The sequence below is a fragment of the Amphiura filiformis genome, chromosome 7, assembly GCF_039555335.1.
Source record: "Amphiura filiformis chromosome 7, Afil_fr2py, whole genome shotgun sequence".
NCBI lineage: Eukaryota > Metazoa > Echinodermata > Ophiuroidea > Amphilepidida > Amphiuridae > Amphiura > Amphiura filiformis.
The window spans coordinates 65,879,731-65,897,392 of NC_092634.1; the positions used below are offsets into that span (position 1 = coordinate 65,879,731).

Below are 17,662 nucleotides of genomic sequence, written 5' to 3' on the forward strand. Positions count from 1 at the left end.
AAACTACATTCAGTGATACCTTTATCAGAATAAAACTTCTGGAATTGTTATGCGAGTCAGTGCTGAATTCATTTTTTAGTGAGAGGAAGCTTTTGACAAGGTTACTAGCAACAGTGGTATAAAAAGTGTTGATGTGATCAGCAACTTTAGTAGAATCAAAACAAGTTTCACCGTCAATTTCCAAAACAACTTTGCACTGCTCAAATAGTTTTAGTACTGTAGCCAAGGGCTTTCAACTGCTGCCAAAGTTTTTTGGGGTTATTTTTATGCTCATCAATTTTACTACTAAAATACTCAGCTTTTGCTCTTTTAATATCCCTTTGAATTTTGTTTCTAACTTTACAGTACTGTTTGTAAAGATCAGCATTTGAGCGGTCTTCCTTGAAATCATAAAGAAGTTGGTCCCTTGTCCGAATACTTTCAAGAATTGTATCATCCATCCAAGGTTCTGTTCTTGACTTCAACCGGATTTGTTTCATCGGTGCAATATCATCAATAATTTTCAAGTATGGTACTAAACAGGTCCCATGCATGGTTAACATCAGTACATTTGTACACAGAAGACCAATTTATGGAGGACAGTTTGGACAAGAAAATGTCTTTACTGTAGTTCTTAGTAGACCTGATATTAATAACTCTATGCTGACCTACCTGACCTCTGACAGCTTTTCGAGTACAAAATATTAGGAGATGATCGCTGAGACCAATACTGATCGTACCAGATTGACACATCTTCTCAGGATTGTTAGTGAGAATATGATCAATACAAGTTGATGTTGTATCAGTAATACGAGAGGCTGTGGTGATTAGCTGTCGGAGATCAAATAGGTTCAAGATATGCAAATAGTCTTTAAAAAGTGAAACTTCTTTTTTAAAACAATCAATATTGATATCACCCATGATGATCATTTCACAGTCGGACCTTATTTTTGAAATAGAATCTTCAAAGAAAGTAAGAAACTTTGTATCGTCTGGCGGGCGATAGAACACGCCAAAGAAAATTGGTTTTGTTTTTGGTAAGAGGATCTCAAGCCAAAGATTTTCTAAACAATCACTTTGTAAATCGAGCCGGTTATTAAAAGCAATATCATTGTGGACATAAACACACACTCCGCCACCTTCCCGATCTCTATCATGGCGAAGTACCGCATACCGTTGAATGTTGATCTCATTATCAGGAACGGATTTGTCAAGCCATGTCTCGGATATAGCAACAGCAGCTGGCTTGGCATCAGAAATTAAACAGCGTAATTCAGAAATCTTTGGCAAGAGAGATCTTGTATTAAAATGCATAAAATGAAGGCCTCTTTACCTTTGGTAACAGAAGCGGATTTCTGTAGACCCATCTTTGAAATCTTATATTTGGGGTCTTTATGAATAGGATCTTTACATTCATTAACATAATGGAATGGCAAACTTTGAATTAAGCATTTGTTACAAATAAAAGAAAAGTTGGTATTCTCAGCAACCAGATGGTCATAAAGTTCATTGGATATTGAACCAGAACAACGTACATGAGTCCACTTATCGCATCCATCACAGCTAATTGCGCGGGCGTGATACAACACCGCGTTCACAAGCTACACATGGGTTTTAGGAGTCCTTTTAGTAATTTTCGTGAGACGCCGAGTCTTGTTCATTTCGCATTCTACGCCGACCTCCTTTTATTCCTCGATGTGTGCGCCTAGGAGTAGATGTAACAATGGATCTAGTGACTTGCGAGGGTGGTTGAGGTTGAATGCCAAGCGATTTGATATGATTTAATAGCATATCTGGTAGTGAACTAGGTATATTAAGTGCAAAAAGTTTATTTATGTCATAAGTTATTTGAGTCTTGGTATTGTACCCAGAATCGACCACAGAGGCGCTGATGTATCGGGCCCAGGGTTGGGGTTAATATCTCCAGAAACCAAAATGTCTATTTGAAAAGTAGAAGTAGCATTGCCATAAAGGGCAGCACACAATACATGTGCTGCCCTTTCAAAAATTGTTCTACCCTTTTCCTATATACCACACAATACATGTGCTGGCCTTTCAAAATTTGTGCTAACCTTTTCCAATATACCACACAATACATGTGCTGCCCTTTCAAAATTGTGCTACCCTTTTCCAATATACCACACAATACATGTGCTGCCCTTTCAAAAATTGTGCTAACCTTTTCCAATATGCCACACAATATATGTGCTGCCCTTTCAAATATTGTGCTACTCTAACTCTTTTCCTTTATACCACACAATACATGTGCTGCCCTTTCAAAAATTGTGCTACCCTTTTCCTATATAGCACACAATACATGTGCTGCCTTTCAGAAATTGTGCTACCCTTTTCCAATATACCACACAATACATGTGCTGCCCTTTCAAAATTGTGCTACCCTTTTCCAATATACCACACAATACATGTGCTGCCCTTTCAAAAATTGTGCTACCCTTTTCCAATATACCACACAATACATGTGCTGCCCTTTCAAAAATTGTGCTACCATTTTCCAATATATCACACAATACATGTGCTGCCCTTTCAAAAATTGTGCTACCCTTTTCCTATATACCACACAATACATGTGCTGCCTTTCAAAAATTGTGCTACCCTTTTCCTATATACCACACAATTCATGTGCTGCCCTTTCAAAAATTGTGCTAGCCTTTTCCTATATGGTCATTTTCACGGTAAAGGGTGTAACTTTGGATTTTTAACATTTTGATCCGTAGTTTTCTAATAAAGCCACAGAATTCCATGATTTTTGGCCACATAAGTCATCTAGTTAGCAGCTACCTTGGGTAGCATAATCATCTTCGGGAGTTACTGCGTTCAGTTTTAGCAGGCTTAAATGTACCTAATATTGCCATTTTGAAAAACTGTAAAAAACAGTAACATTTTGTAAAACCCTGTGTTTTCTTCAGTTAGTTCATGGATAATTTTTCTTATCCTGAAAGTACGGTCATATGTTCAGTAAACACTGCCACATTAGATTTAATTGTGAACAGCCCTGTATTTTTGAGAACCGGACTTCGATATTTGTCGTTTCGGAGGCTTCATTTTCCGTTAACAATTGTTAACAAACTTTGTGGGTATAGCTTTGGTTCATAATTCTTGGTTATTTCTTCACTTCTTCTTGATTCATAACAGTTGATATCTTAACTTGAAATGGGTAACAAAAATTAGTTGATTTGCAAGCTTTTAAAATTTTTATAAAATCTTGACTTCAAAGAGCCGATTTTCCGTTAACTTTTTGGAAGCCTCCGAAACAAACTGTTCAGCAAGCTTGGGCAAATATAAATAAAAGAGCTCATCCAATCTATTTATCAAAATGTAGCAAAGTAGATCCTCAAGTCACTTGTTTTAAATCATGGAGATATATATCACCGTTTGAAAATGGGACCCAATACAAACTTTCCGTTAACAATTGAAGCCTCCGAAACAAATGAAGCCTCCGAAACAACAGTAAACTTAATTATCATCTATGCATATCTAAATTGGTATGTTCCATATTGATATCTGCATTGTAATTGTTGCATGATATGTGCAGAATGTCATAAATTAAAAAAAAAATTGATATTATGGTTAATGCTTGAAAAATATACTGATATCCAAGAAAGCCCGTTTCGGAGGCTTCACATGCAAATAACACCATACTTAACAAATGGGTGAAAAAATTATCATGTTATAAATCTGCAATATCTGGCGCATAGAATCATTGATTCAATACACACAAGAAAATAACAGCTTAGATGATCCCAACAGTGTTGTTTTCAAAAAAACTACTTCTGCCATGTTTAACCATTGTAAACATGAAGCCTCCGAAACAAAAAAAATGACTTGCTGTGATAATTTCATTTTTGTCACAACTGAAATTCAATACTTAGAAGCAAAGCATGAAAATTGGTAATTGTGATATTTTTTACCTATTTTTTCTTGTCAACTTGTAGTAGTTAGCCAAATATTTTACTTTTATGATCACCTGTGTTGTTAACTGAAGCCTCCGAAACACAAATCGCTTGAATTGCCAATTCTAAAAAATAACTCCAATTTCTGTGAAACTTGGCTGGGAGGTTCCTTTCATCAAGTAGTATTTGTACATGAAGTTAGACATTTAAATTAATTTAGGAACCCAATTAAAACTTAAAAAATATGTTTAAGGTTGGGAAATTTCCATTGCAAATGACCCTTGATGTTAAAAATTTTCAAAATTGCAATTACAAACATAGCAAAACATGGTATAAAATTTAACTTATATCTGTTGACTTACTTTGGAATGGGATTTCACATGTATTCCAGCTTTCATGTCATAATTTTCTGAGCTTATGTAAAATACATTTTTTCTTAGATTTTAACCAAAATGTTATGGAAATGTCAAATTTTTATCAGAAATCAAAAGGTTTAAGCCTTGAAACACTATTTTACTGGAATTTAAGTTGCTTCTATGCATGATTACAGTAAACAGAAACATATTTAAGTGGTTTGAAATTTTGACCCTAAAAATCAAAAGTTACACCCTTTACCGTGAAAATGACCATATAGCACACAATACATGTGCTGCCCTTTCAACAATTGTGCTACCCTTTTCCTATATAGCACACAATACATGTGCTGCCCTTTCAGAAATTGTGCTACCCTTTTCCTATATACCACACAATACATGTGCTGCCCTTTCAAAAATTGTGCTACCCTTTTCCAATATACCACACAATTCATGTGCTGCCCTTTCAAAAATTGTGCTAGCCTTTTCCTATATAGCACACAATACATGTGCTGCCCTTTCAACAATTGTGCTACGGTCGTGCGCCATGAATTGGGGGCCAAATGCGTTACATACTAAAAAATTCAACAATTTACATGTTTTTGTACTTAAACTGATCTAATTCATATTCTGTTCATCAAAACCCTATAAAATTTTATATCACTGTAAAGCTTAGAGTACTAGGAATACACACATACAAACATTTGGTCAATATACAGGGTGCCACAAATGTCATATAGGGTGGAAAAGTTAAATTTTGGTTCAAAAAGTATACAATTTTGTTCCTCTCTTATTTACTAACATAAACACCTGGTATGTTAAAACCTTTTTAGATGTGCTAATAACATTGTAGACTTTCAAAAAAAGCAAACTTGTAACAATGAGTTATGTTGCCTAACTGAGACACAGGGTGTTCAAAAGTCGTACAAAACTTTTATGATTTTTATTATATTTTCAATCAAAACTTTTTTCCTTCATGCCCTACACAAAAACCAATGGCATATTTGAATTCCTCATCAAATTTCCTTCTAAGAAATGATAACTTTTACAGGAGTAGGGTAACTTATTCAAGAAATATGACATTCAGAACATTTCGGAGCATAAATGCATGCTTAGTACAGTAACGTATAGGAAAAGCCTAGAACCCATGACACAGAACGCAGCACATTTACAACAAATTAAACTAGCTTAAAGTAAAATTGGTCACATTACCTACTAGACATATATACCAAAACAATGGTACATAATCCATCTCAATACCTTGCTGGGTTATGAAGTTACAGTAAAAAATATATTTGAGAGTCACCAAAAAACAATATTCCCTATACTTTAACACATGCCTCATCCGTAGGCTCCTCATCCGTAGGCTCCGCCACCCCTGACTTAACATCCTTTGATTGGCAATATCTCACAAAGTACAAATAGTATGAAAGTTTTACCTTCCACAATTTTAGCCAGATACATTAGCAAGAAAATAAGACCAAAACCAGTTCAGTACACCTATCCATTCTTGAGATCTGTGACAAAATGTTTGGGAAAAAATAAAAATATGTAACACCGCCACCTTTTCCTATACCCCAATTCATGGCGCATGACCCTACCCTTTTCCTATATACCACACAATACATGTGCTGCCCTTTCAAAAATTGTGAAATCCTAACCTGTGCCCACTGGGTAAACACGATAAATAGCATTTTCATATTTGAACCATTGTAAAATATTTAAGAACTTCAGGATTTGATTCTGCACTTTGCGAATTCGATTGAACATTTTTCCATTTTGTTTTCGCATAATATTAATTTGTATTTCCAAATAGGCTCTGAATTAAAGGCTACGTGAAGTTGGCTGCACAATTTGCAAAATTTGCTGCACAATGTCTAAATTGGGTGCACTTTTTAGAATTTTGAATGCGTATTAAATGAAATAGATTGAACATTAAGCTTAATTGAAATCGAGAATGTAAGCGTTCATTCAATTTCAAGCGAAAAGGAATGTCACTTATACTAAACTGAGCGACCAAAGTTCGAAATTGGACGGAAAACCTATATTAATAATAATAATAAACTAATAATAATAATAATAATAATAATAATAATAATAATAATAATAATTAACGTGAGGACCGTGGGACTACTTTCATCTAAAACCCACCCACCCTGCCCCACCCCATACACGTAGTAATACAGTAAATAAGGAAAATGGCCCCATGTAGGAGTACATACAACAATGTATAAAAGAAGGTCCTCCATAGGACTACTTTCATCTAACAACCACCCTCCACCCCAAACACGTAGGACTACTCAGTAAATAATAAAGAAACTGGCCCCTGTAGGACCACATGCAACAAAGTATGAAAAGGGCCCCCGTAAGACTACTTTCATCTAACACCCAGCCACCCACCCCATACACGTAGGACTACTTAGTAAATAAGAAGGAAAATTGGCCCCTGTAGGACTACATGCAACAAAGTATAAAAAGGTCCCCCGTAGGACTACTTTCATCTAACACAAACACCCAAAAACCCACCCCACCCCATACACGTAGGACTACAGTAATAAGGATATGGGCCCCTGTAGGATTACATGCAACAAAATATAAAAAGGTCCTCCAGTAGAACTACTTTCATGTAACACCCACCTACCCACCCCATACACGTGGGACTACTCAGTAAATAATAATAAGGAAAATGGGCTACTGTACTGTAGGATTTCATGCAAATAAGTGTATAAAATGGTCCCGGTAGGACTACTTTCATCTAACACCCACCCACCCCACCCTATACACGTGGGACTACAGTAAATAAGGAAATTGGCCCGTATGATTTCATGCAACAAAGTATAAAAAAGGTCCTCCGTGGGACTACTTTCACCTTAAACCCACCCACCTACCCCATACACGTAGGACTACTTAATAAATAATAATAAGGAAAACTGGCCCCTGTAGGACTACATGCAACAAAGTATAAAAAGGTCCCCTCGTAGGACTACTTTCATCTAACACCCAACCACCCCACACACGCAGGACTTTAATAAGTTAATAAGGAAAATGGGCCCCCTGTAGGGTTACATGCACCAAAGTATAAAAAAGGTCCTCCGTGGGACTACTTTCATCTAACACCCACCCCATGCACGTGGGACTACTCAGTAAATAATAATAAGAATAACAAAAGAAAACTACATCCACCCACCGAGTTTGAGCCCCCGTACGAACTACGACGGCCTCATATTGACATTAGCAGTCACATACAAATAGACAAATTATATCTACAGAGAATATCGTATAATAAAGAAACACATTTCACATTGATTCACATTCACACTAATTACTAGCGTACACCCATAAAGTTACACCCAATCCTTTGTTTGCCCTTTTCCTTTTTAAAGGAATTTTTAATTACCGGAGGATTTCAACATGCGCAGTATATTGGCTCTGATTGGCCCTTGCAACAAGGACAAGGTTGGTGATATTACAGTAAGCAAAGCAGTCAGGACTTGTGATGCAAACGAAATTGGATACCCCGCTATATGCCCCGCGGCCTCTTGGTAGCATATGGTTTCTGCTGAATGTTATTGATTTAACAGGGGCACTAATCCTGCTGCTGACAGATGTACTTAATGGTATACCGAGGTAGCTCGGTATTCGACGCTCCAAAAAGCTTAGACAACACCTTGTAATGTTTTTTAATTGGTTGAAAGTTTTGAGACAAAAAAAGTAAACATCACTCTCAGCCATTCATTCTGACACTGACAGTGACAATTAGCATGACCAGTTATCATGAATATTATGAGTTTTACGAAACCCTACGTCTTCAAATTACTTACCAATTTGTTCTGGCTGTTCAAAGCAAAACAACAATAATTACTGCAACGTGCGAAATAATTTGGATTTGGTAAATTTTGTACTCAAAATCAAGCAAAAGAGTCCACAGCTGTCCACCAGGTCCACGTTGTTTTGCAAAATAGCGCCATCATCTAGGTTAGGACGCTTCAATTTTTAAGATGGGGCTAGTGAAATAATTATTTTTAATTTTAATTCTTTTTCTGAAAGCTTAAGCAGGTCAGTTGTATTAAATTTGCCACAAAATATGTTATTGTTGTATTAGTTTAAATAAAAAAAACCGTGCAATGCGGCTAATAAAAGCCAGAAGAATTAGAAGATATAAAATTATATTTCAATCATCATAATAGATTCCTGCAATCAAGTGGACACGTCTGTGACCTATGACCTCCTCATCTGAGAAAAAAAAAACATCCTGCATAATTTTTTCGTGTATGGATATGTACTGGAACCATTTACGAGGCTAAAACATACGTATTTTACCATTTAACGTGAAGCTAGGTAAGATTATTATTTATTTTAATAAATAACTACGTAAGTTTTGTGGAATATGTTTATTATGCACAAAAGGAAAGCATTTAAGTGCTGATTTTAAGCTTGTCTAATGCTACTCATGTACTGCCGGCTGTCAAAATCAATTTCATTCTGAGACTACACTGCGGTATTCCACTGTGCATGCCATTGCCATTCATGCATTGTCATGAATGATTATCATGATTGTGTGTACTGTGTATGCATGAATGCAACTGCAAGGTACGGACTACGGTTACAAAAATATATATTGTGACATTTATCATGATTATTATTATGTAGATCGCCTAATTATACGTCGAACAACTGAATACATGCACACAGGGGTAGCGCTACTAGAACTAAACACTCGAGTGTCCGCAGGGACCCCCGAACTTGCAAAAAATTAAAAAGTATGGGGTCCGGAGTAGAGTTTGGTGGGTCCCAGTTGCACAAATGCAGCATAAATAGTATATCTGCAATAGCGCTAGATTGAAAAACTGGGGTCTGCAGGGACCCTGAACTTGCAGAAAATTTAAAAACAGGGGGTCCCAACTCTATTTTGGTGGGTCCGGGACCCCCAAAAGCAACTTAGCGCTACCCTTGCATGCACAACGTGTGGACCAATATATTTTTGTAAACATTTTGGGCCTATAACAAAATGTATATTTTCGTACAATTGTACAACTATCGTTTCTACCCTATGACCTACAAAAGTTACCTGTTATCAAAGTGTCCGCAAAAAACTGGTCATCGCAAGTATCTTTGATGCTGAAAACTAACAATATTCACGCAGGGACAGGCCGAAAACCTTACCTCGATCGCAAAAAATCCAGCCCATGCATGTCATAAATAATTCATTATTTCATTGTGTAAATGTCAGTGATTGTGTCCATGTATTGTTATTGCACCTGCGAGAGCAGAAGTCATGCTGAATTTATATACTCGATCGCTGGATCACCACGCATGCACATTAATTCGCCTCTCGAAAACCTCTACGACCAGATTGTAATGTTAAGCATCGAGCACGCTGACTGGCTTAGCAATTTAAATATCAAAGTAGTTTTGTAAACCAATCAGGTTAGACATACTTTACTGGCGGGTCACATTATTTATACCATAAAAGGCCGTCGCGTTCATTGATTGGCTTACGATTGTGATGAATGGTTTTTGCAACCAATCACAAATAAATAAGGCGCCCATCGTTATTAGCACATCTAAAAAGGTTTCAGCAGAACAGGAATTTTAAGAGAGGAACAAAATTGTATACTTTTTGAACCAAAATTTAACTTTTCCACCCTATATGACATTTGTGGCACCCTGTATATTGACCAATTGTTTGTAGTATACATGTATTCCTGGTACCCTAAGCTTTACAGTGATATATAATTTTATATGGCTCTGGTTTTTTTAACATGTATCAAAAGGCTAAATGACACTTTGGGAGATCCCAGCAGAAACACATGACCTATTTCCGGATAACTTTTTATATTTTTATGTAGAGTAGACCTAGGCTAATCTCCCATAGCTTAACCAAATTTGTCCCAGTTTTCTTTCTTTACTTGTGACAAGACCAAATGTCCAATTGTTAACGGAAATTTGTCAACCTAACAAAAGTAACTAATTTGTTTTGTTTACAAAATAAAACCAGATCAGCTCTGAGTATTCTGTTCAATATTTTATGAACACATGTTCTAGTACAAGATCCAAGAAATCCAAGATTTACCTAAATAATTTCTAACATGAAAAAATTTTGAGCACTTGAAAATTATGTTTCGGACGTTACATTTTCCGTTAACAATCTTGCTCTATTTTTAACATGGTCTAAGTGATTGTTTTATCATGTTTTATGTTTACATAAACTTGGTCCTTGTAGATAGCTCCCTTATGTTTAATTTTGGGACATGGGCTTTTTTAACATCTTGATTCATATAATAGTCCTAACTATATGGACAAAATACATAGGGCAGCAGTAATTTCTAATGTTAACCATGCAAAACAAAATAGCTGCCTTATGCATATGGTATGGCAATTGACCAACAATTTCAACGTCACGGAGGCCCCCTAAACGACTTCGGAATAATTTCAAATTTGATATGGGGTAATATTTTGACCAATGGAACGTTTTGAGACTAGGGACAAGAAATTTGTGTAACATGAGGGGCAAGAGATGCACCCTAGTACACCTGTTAGGCCTATATTGGAATCACTATGCACATATACCAGAAACGAAGCAGGAGAAATACTTAAGTATGCTTCATACAGCTTCATTATGTCCGATAAAACAATAAATTATCAATGGAAACAAATTAACCACTAAGAAAAATACTCTTACAACAGAACAAGTTTCATGGGAATTATTTGTTAACACAGACTTATGAGCTGTTTTAATACGATCAGTTTTTGCACATTTTATATAGTGCAAATGATAAATGATTGTGTCTTGCATTAAAAAAATTCTGAGTGTCCATCATGGCAACATACCTGTTGTATATGCAATGATCTCATGTTTGTTAATTCAACTTCCAACCATCAAACTTTGTAAAAATGTTAACATCATGTAACATCCGAATCACTGCCTTTAATTATAGGGTCTACACGTATTTGTACATATTTTGAATCATTTGAATAATTTCAACAGGTTTTCTGATTCAAAGTGATTGATATTATGCTAAAATAATGAAATGTCCCAAATGTTTCCCTCAATAAGTTCAATTAGATTGCAATTGCATGCAAGGCTTATATTAACCAGGCACCCAGGCTTTTTTTTACCCCATGGTTGCCAAGTTTTGGCTCCTGGTGTGTCCAATATTTTACACTACAAACTATAGGACCAGGAGCCATCTTTGGGACCAGAAGCTCATTTTAGCTCCTGGTTCAGGCATCTATATAAATAAAAGGAAGTCGCTAAATCTTGTCCAGAAGCAGGCTCCGAGATGCTTTCACTTTCAGCTCTGATTTTTTCGTACATTGATCGGGTACATATTGCCATTAAACCATCAAAAGTTCATTTTTGCAAAACTATTCAAACACTATGGAAATAACAAAAAAAATGATCGGTTGCTAGGCCGTTGAGGTCAATAACCTTACGGCTCAGGTCATGACCAAAAAGCGCGTCAAATGCAGCGCTTGTGATTAGTGGCGTGTCACGCACCCTGACACGTAACTGCGTCTAGGTTTATAGGTCGCTCGCCGTAGATAGGTCGCTCGCTGCAGATGGTTGTCTGAGGGGGGGGGGGCACACCGACACCGCCTGGCTAATAATTATTTGGTGGAACAGGGACACTAAAATGAATACACGGGATCGATACACGTGAATTGCTATGCGATTTTGATATCAGGCGAATATCTTGAATACTGGGTTAGAAATTGATGAATATCTCCCATAAAATGAATTTTTCTCAAGAAACCAGATGTGGTCTCATAAACTTGAAAATACGTGTTGAACAGATATGATAGTCGCTAGAATGCGCTTTGAAAATTGGCCGTGCGCTTTGAACTCAAAATCTGACCATTTTGTATTGCGTTGGTTCTGTAATACCCTGTATGGACTACAGCGTGTAGTACAGCTGCACTCACTGTAGGCAGTATAAAAGTCGATGACCATTGACCTCAATGGGGTATACAAGCTTATTCACGCACAACCAAGATCAATTACCCGCTATTGTGAGTAGCCTTAGTTATGTCCCTCGACTAATTATTAGTTCTAAAGAGCTTTAAAGGTTTGAACCAAATGGCTAATCGTGGCTGTGGATTCAACCTACCATGGCGATTCCTGCCATGAAGTTATAGGGTCGGTGACACTGTGGGGGTTGTGTCCCCTCAGAATTGGACACTTGATCAAAATAAAGGCCTAGGCCTAATTGAAGCCATTTCGGGGGCCGTTTTTGTTGTTATCATTGCTTTAAAGTGTACAGGTGTCCAAAACAGAAGCCAAAACGGACACCTCTTTATCCATACGCAGTGGTTGTCGGGGGGCTGAGTATTTGAAAAGAAAATCAAAATAAAAGCTCAATTGAAGTACCATTTTGACACTAATGTTGTTATCATCGTTTAAAGCGTAAGTGTATCTGAGGGGGGGGTGTGGCCCCTTAGTAGGCCCTATAAAGAAAATTCAAAATAAAGACCCAATTGAAGCCATTTCGCGAGTTTGATTATTGTTATCGGATGTCCCAAAGTGGCACTTCTTATGCGCTAAAAGTGCCATTAACCGTAAAATATAACTTTCTGAGCAACGTTTTGTGAAAATTTGCCTTTTGCAGATTTGGTGTAAATTTCTATTATTAAAAAGGGGGTAATTAGGTGTAAGCTGGTGAAAAAAGGGGTCATTGGGTGACAGAATTTGCAAAATAAATGTGACGGGATTGAGTGAGTAGGCCTAACAACATTATCATGCACAGATCTGGATATTCATTTAAATAAACGTTTAGCTTCTATACATGACAGGAGCTAACATGTGGGCTAACATGATTATCAACATCTGATTATTACTGGATGAATAATCTACACCAAGAGAGCATAATTATCATCACCGTTTACCATGTTTACTAACCAGTCCCGTTTACTAACCAATCCCGTTTACTAACCGCTCCCGTTTACTCAACTAGCGGGGACCCGCGCGAAGCGCGGGTCTCCCGCTAGTACTTAATATAAGGCCTGATTGCATGTTAACGTAATGTAACATCCGAAACACTCTTAAGTTGGGAAGACGTAAAAGAAAGCCTGATTATGATTGTAAGAAAGGTGTAGCCCTTTGTATTATCAACTTAATGCTTCAGGGAGCTAATTAAGGTGGTTATGGAGGCATTATAAAAGTGCTCTAAGCATGTTTTAAACAGATTAATTGAGTAGAAAAAAGTACACTGATCAACATGCCTTTTGTTTGGAGTCAATCGGACATACGGTTTTCAAAATATATCAATTTATATTTTCTTTGTATCTTATTGTTTTTATCAATAATCAATAAAGTTAATGAGCTAAAATGACTGGAGAAGCTCATTAGCATATAATTTTGCCAATATTTTGCTAAAATCCATGCATAAATGTTCAGGGTACTTTTATTTTGCATACTTTTGCCCTGAAACTTGGTCAAAGTGTTTCTAATATGTTCTAATGTATTATATAGTGAAGCCGCCCCCTAATTTGCATATTTGCATAATTAATTAGCATTTATGCAAATTAGCTCATTAATTATGCAAATATGCAAATTAGAGGGCGGCTTCACTATATAATACATTAGGACATATTAGAAACACTTTGACCAAGTTTCAGGGCAAAATTATGTAAAATAAAAGTACCCTGAACATTTATGCATTGATTTTTAGCAGAATATTGGCTAAAATTACATATTCATGAGCCTTTACAGTCATTTTAGCTCATTAACTACATTGATTATTGACAAAAACAATAGGATACAAAGAAAATATAAATTGATGTATTATGGAAACCGTATGTCCGATTTGCTCCAAACAAAAGGCATATTGATCAGTGTACTTTACCCTACTCAATTAATCTATTTAAAACATGCTCAAAGCATTTTTTAATTTCTAGAAAATGCATCCAATACCACCTTAATTTGGTTTATTATGATTTCCAGTGCACATTTACAATAAGGATGTGGGTAACAATGTATGAATAAATGCCATATCAGTACATGTATATACATCTAAATTAAAAAATTTCTTCAGTAAGATGAAAATATCATTTAATGATGATTAGATTTTCAAGTGATAGGTTTAATCATCTGACAGTGATTATCATTTACATTTTTGAACTAATATGTGCTTAGAAATAGGGCCAGATACCTGCAAATAATGCATGTTTTAAACAAAATAATGTAACATCCGAAACCCACGAGTATCTAGAGTTACATTTTTACTATAAATGCATTATCGAACTTATTTTGATATGTCAGTACTTGGTTATCATTACCTTGTTCACATATGGATTAGCAATATATGTGGATGAAATTAATTACATTTAGAGCATATTTTTGCCCACCAAACCTGCTATTTTGCCCATTTTTCAGTTTCACATGCCTGAAAAGTTACCTAAAAGTGATCGCAGAATGGCCATATTTGGTCAATAGTAACTGGGACTCATTATTTTCCTATGACAACTAATTTGGTAACTAATGGGCATTACAGTAAGCAATATCTAGCTTTGGCAACAAGTTGCTTTTTTATAAAAAAATCTCATTTGAAAGGGTCTACAAAGTTTACAGACCAAATGAACAGAATTAAGCTCCAAGTTTTGTATTTTCATAAAATTCAAGTCATCTGCTTTGAGAAACGACATATTTTAAGTGTCTTCTGTCAATTTCATTTTTACCCTCTCAGTTCACACTTTTGATACATGTTAAAAAAACCAGAGCCATATGGTTTTGATGAACAGTTTATGAATTAGATCAGTCTAAGTACGAAAACATGCAAATTGTTCAATTTTCGCCAGCCCATTCAGGGGCTGGTACCTGTTTCAGGTTTGGGGTCAGTTTACTCAAGAGATTATATTTTAGTGGTATTGGAATGATTTTTTTTACTTTTTGTGGTTAAATTTTTTTAAAATATTTTAATTCGATTTGTTAGGAAAAGTAAGTATGTTTTGCCGTTTCAACGACTAAAACAGTGAGTATTACCAAAGTTATGTTTGAACTAATTAATTATGACTTTAAAAGTTTAAAGGCCTAAATGTAACAATAATAGTTAATATATATAGCATCATATGGTCAGCAGAAGAAAATCTGACATTACATGTACCTATGATGTCATATCACTGTCCTTGACCGGGGGCCCTTACTCCTTGACCACTGAACAGCGTGATATCACGTCGCTACCAGATCTATAGAATCAAAATCTTCATCATATCCCGGATCATATCACAGATTCTCAACAATCTGTGATCATATGGACCATATTGATGTGAAAGTAGTTATCTATCATATCCTGTGTCGTTTTATGGATAAAAATGACTCAAAATGTTATTGATGAAATGGTTGCTATCATAAACATCAGTTTTGTCTTTTCAACGGGAAAAATCCGATGCAAAATAAAGTTTTTAGGGCCTAGCTATAATATGGGCATAATTTATGCATATGGTCATTTTCACAGTAAAGGGTGTAACTTTTGATTTTTTGGGTCAAAATTTCAAACCACTTAAATATGTTTCTGTTTACTGTAATCATGCATAGAAGCAACTCAAATTCCAGTAAAATAATGTTTCAAGGCTTAAACCTTTTGATTTCTGATAAAAAATTGACATTTCCATAACATTTTGGTTAAAATCTAAGAAAAATGTATTTTACATAAGCTCAGAAAATTATGACATGAAAGCTGGAATACATGTGAAATCCCATTCCAAAGTAAGTCAACAGATATAAGTTAAATTTTATACCATGTTTTGCTATGTTTGTAATTGCAATTTTGAAAATTTTTAACATCAAGGGTCATTTGCAATGGAAATTTCCCAATCTTAAACATATTTTTAAGTTTTAATTGGGTTCCTAAAATAATTTGAATGTCTAACTTCATGTACAAATACTACTTGATGAAAGGAACCTCCCAGCCAAGTTTCACAGAAATTGGAGTTATTTTTTAGAATTGGCAATTCAAGCGATTTGTGTTTCGGAGGCTTCAGTTAACAACACAGGTGATCATAAAAGTAAAATATTTGGCTAACTACTACAAGTTGACATGAAAAAATAGGTAAAAAATATCACAATTACCAATTTTCATGCTTTGCTTCTAAGTATTGAATTTCAGTTGTGACAAAAATTAAATTATCACAGCAAGTCATTTTTTTTGTTTGGAGGCTTCATGTTAACAATGGTTAAACATTGCAGAAGTATTTTTTTTTTAACAACACTGTTGGGATCATCTAAGCTGTTATTTTCTTGTGTGTATTGAATCAATGATTCTATGTGGCAGATATTGTAGATTTATAGCATGTTAACTTTTTCACCCATTTGTTAAGTATGGTGTTTTTTGCATGTGAAGCCTCCGAAACAGGCTTTTTGGGTATCAGTATATTTTTCAAACATTAACCATAACATCAACATTTTTTTTAATTAATGACATTTTGCACATATCAAGTAACAATTACAATGCAGATATCAGTATGAAACACCAATTTAGATATGCATAGATGATAATTAATCTTATTGTTGTTTGGAGGCTTCATTTGTTTCGGAGGCTTCAATTGTTAACGGAAAGTTTGTATTGGGTCCCATTTTCAAGCGGTGATATATATCTCCACAATTTAAAAAGAAGTGATTTGAAGATCTACTTTGCTACATTTTGATAAATAGATTGGATGAGCTCTTTTATTTATATTTGCCCAAGCTTGCTGAACAGTTTGTTTCGGAGGCTTCAAAAAAGTTAACGGAAAAACGGCTCTTTGAAGTCAAGATTTTATAAAAATTTTGAAAGCTTGCAAATCGACTAATTTTTGTTACCCATTTCAAGTTAAGATATCAACTGTTATGAATCAAGAAGAAGTGAAGAAATAACCAAGAATTACGAACCAAAGCTATACCCACAAAGTTTGTTAACAATTGTTAACGGAAAATGAAGCCTCGAAGCGACAAATCTAGAAGTCCGGTTCTCAAAAATACAGGGCTGTTCACAATTAAATCTAATGTGGCAGTGTTTACTGAACATATGACCGTACTTTCAGGATAAGAAAAATTATCCATGAACTAACTGAAGAAAACACAGGTTTTTACAAAAATGTTACTGTTTTTTATAGTTTTTCAAAATGGCAATATTAGGTACATTTAAGCCTGCTAAAACTGAACGCAGTAACTCCTGAAGATGATTATGCTACCCAAGGTAGCTGCTAACTAGATGACTTATGTGGCCAAAAAGTATGGAATTCTGTGGCTTTATTAGAAAACTACGGATCAAAATGTTAAAAATCCAAAGTTACACCCTTTACCGTGAAAATGACCATATAGTATTGAACAATGTACCCCATTTGACATGCACTTATAGATAAATAAATTGTCTTACTTAAAATTTAATAACTTCTTTATTATAAATAAAATGACACATAGGCCCTAACTATTTGATTCATAAA

The 17,662-nt window shown here is 35.4% G+C and overlaps 2 protein-coding genes across 2 annotated transcripts in view; one reads left to right on the forward strand and one right to left on the reverse strand.

Annotated features, from left to right (window-relative positions):
* The window catches only part of LOC140158016 (meiosis-specific protein MEI4-like), a 33,910-nt gene extending 25,728 nt beyond the window's left edge, over positions 1–8,182 (reverse strand). The window contains exon 1 of the mRNA XM_072181265.1: positions 8,065–8,182. The gene's annotated coding sequence lies outside the window, so the exon portion shown is untranslated. The remainder of the gene's footprint in view (positions 1–8,064) is intronic.
* Positions 8,183–8,484: 302 nt separating this feature from the next.
* Positions 8,485–17,662, forward strand: part of LOC140158017 (intermembrane lipid transfer protein VPS13A-like) — a 202,974-nt gene continuing 193,796 nt past the window's right edge. Inside the window, 1 exon segment of the mRNA XM_072181266.1 lies at positions 8,485–8,581. The gene's annotated coding sequence lies outside the window, so the exon portion shown is untranslated.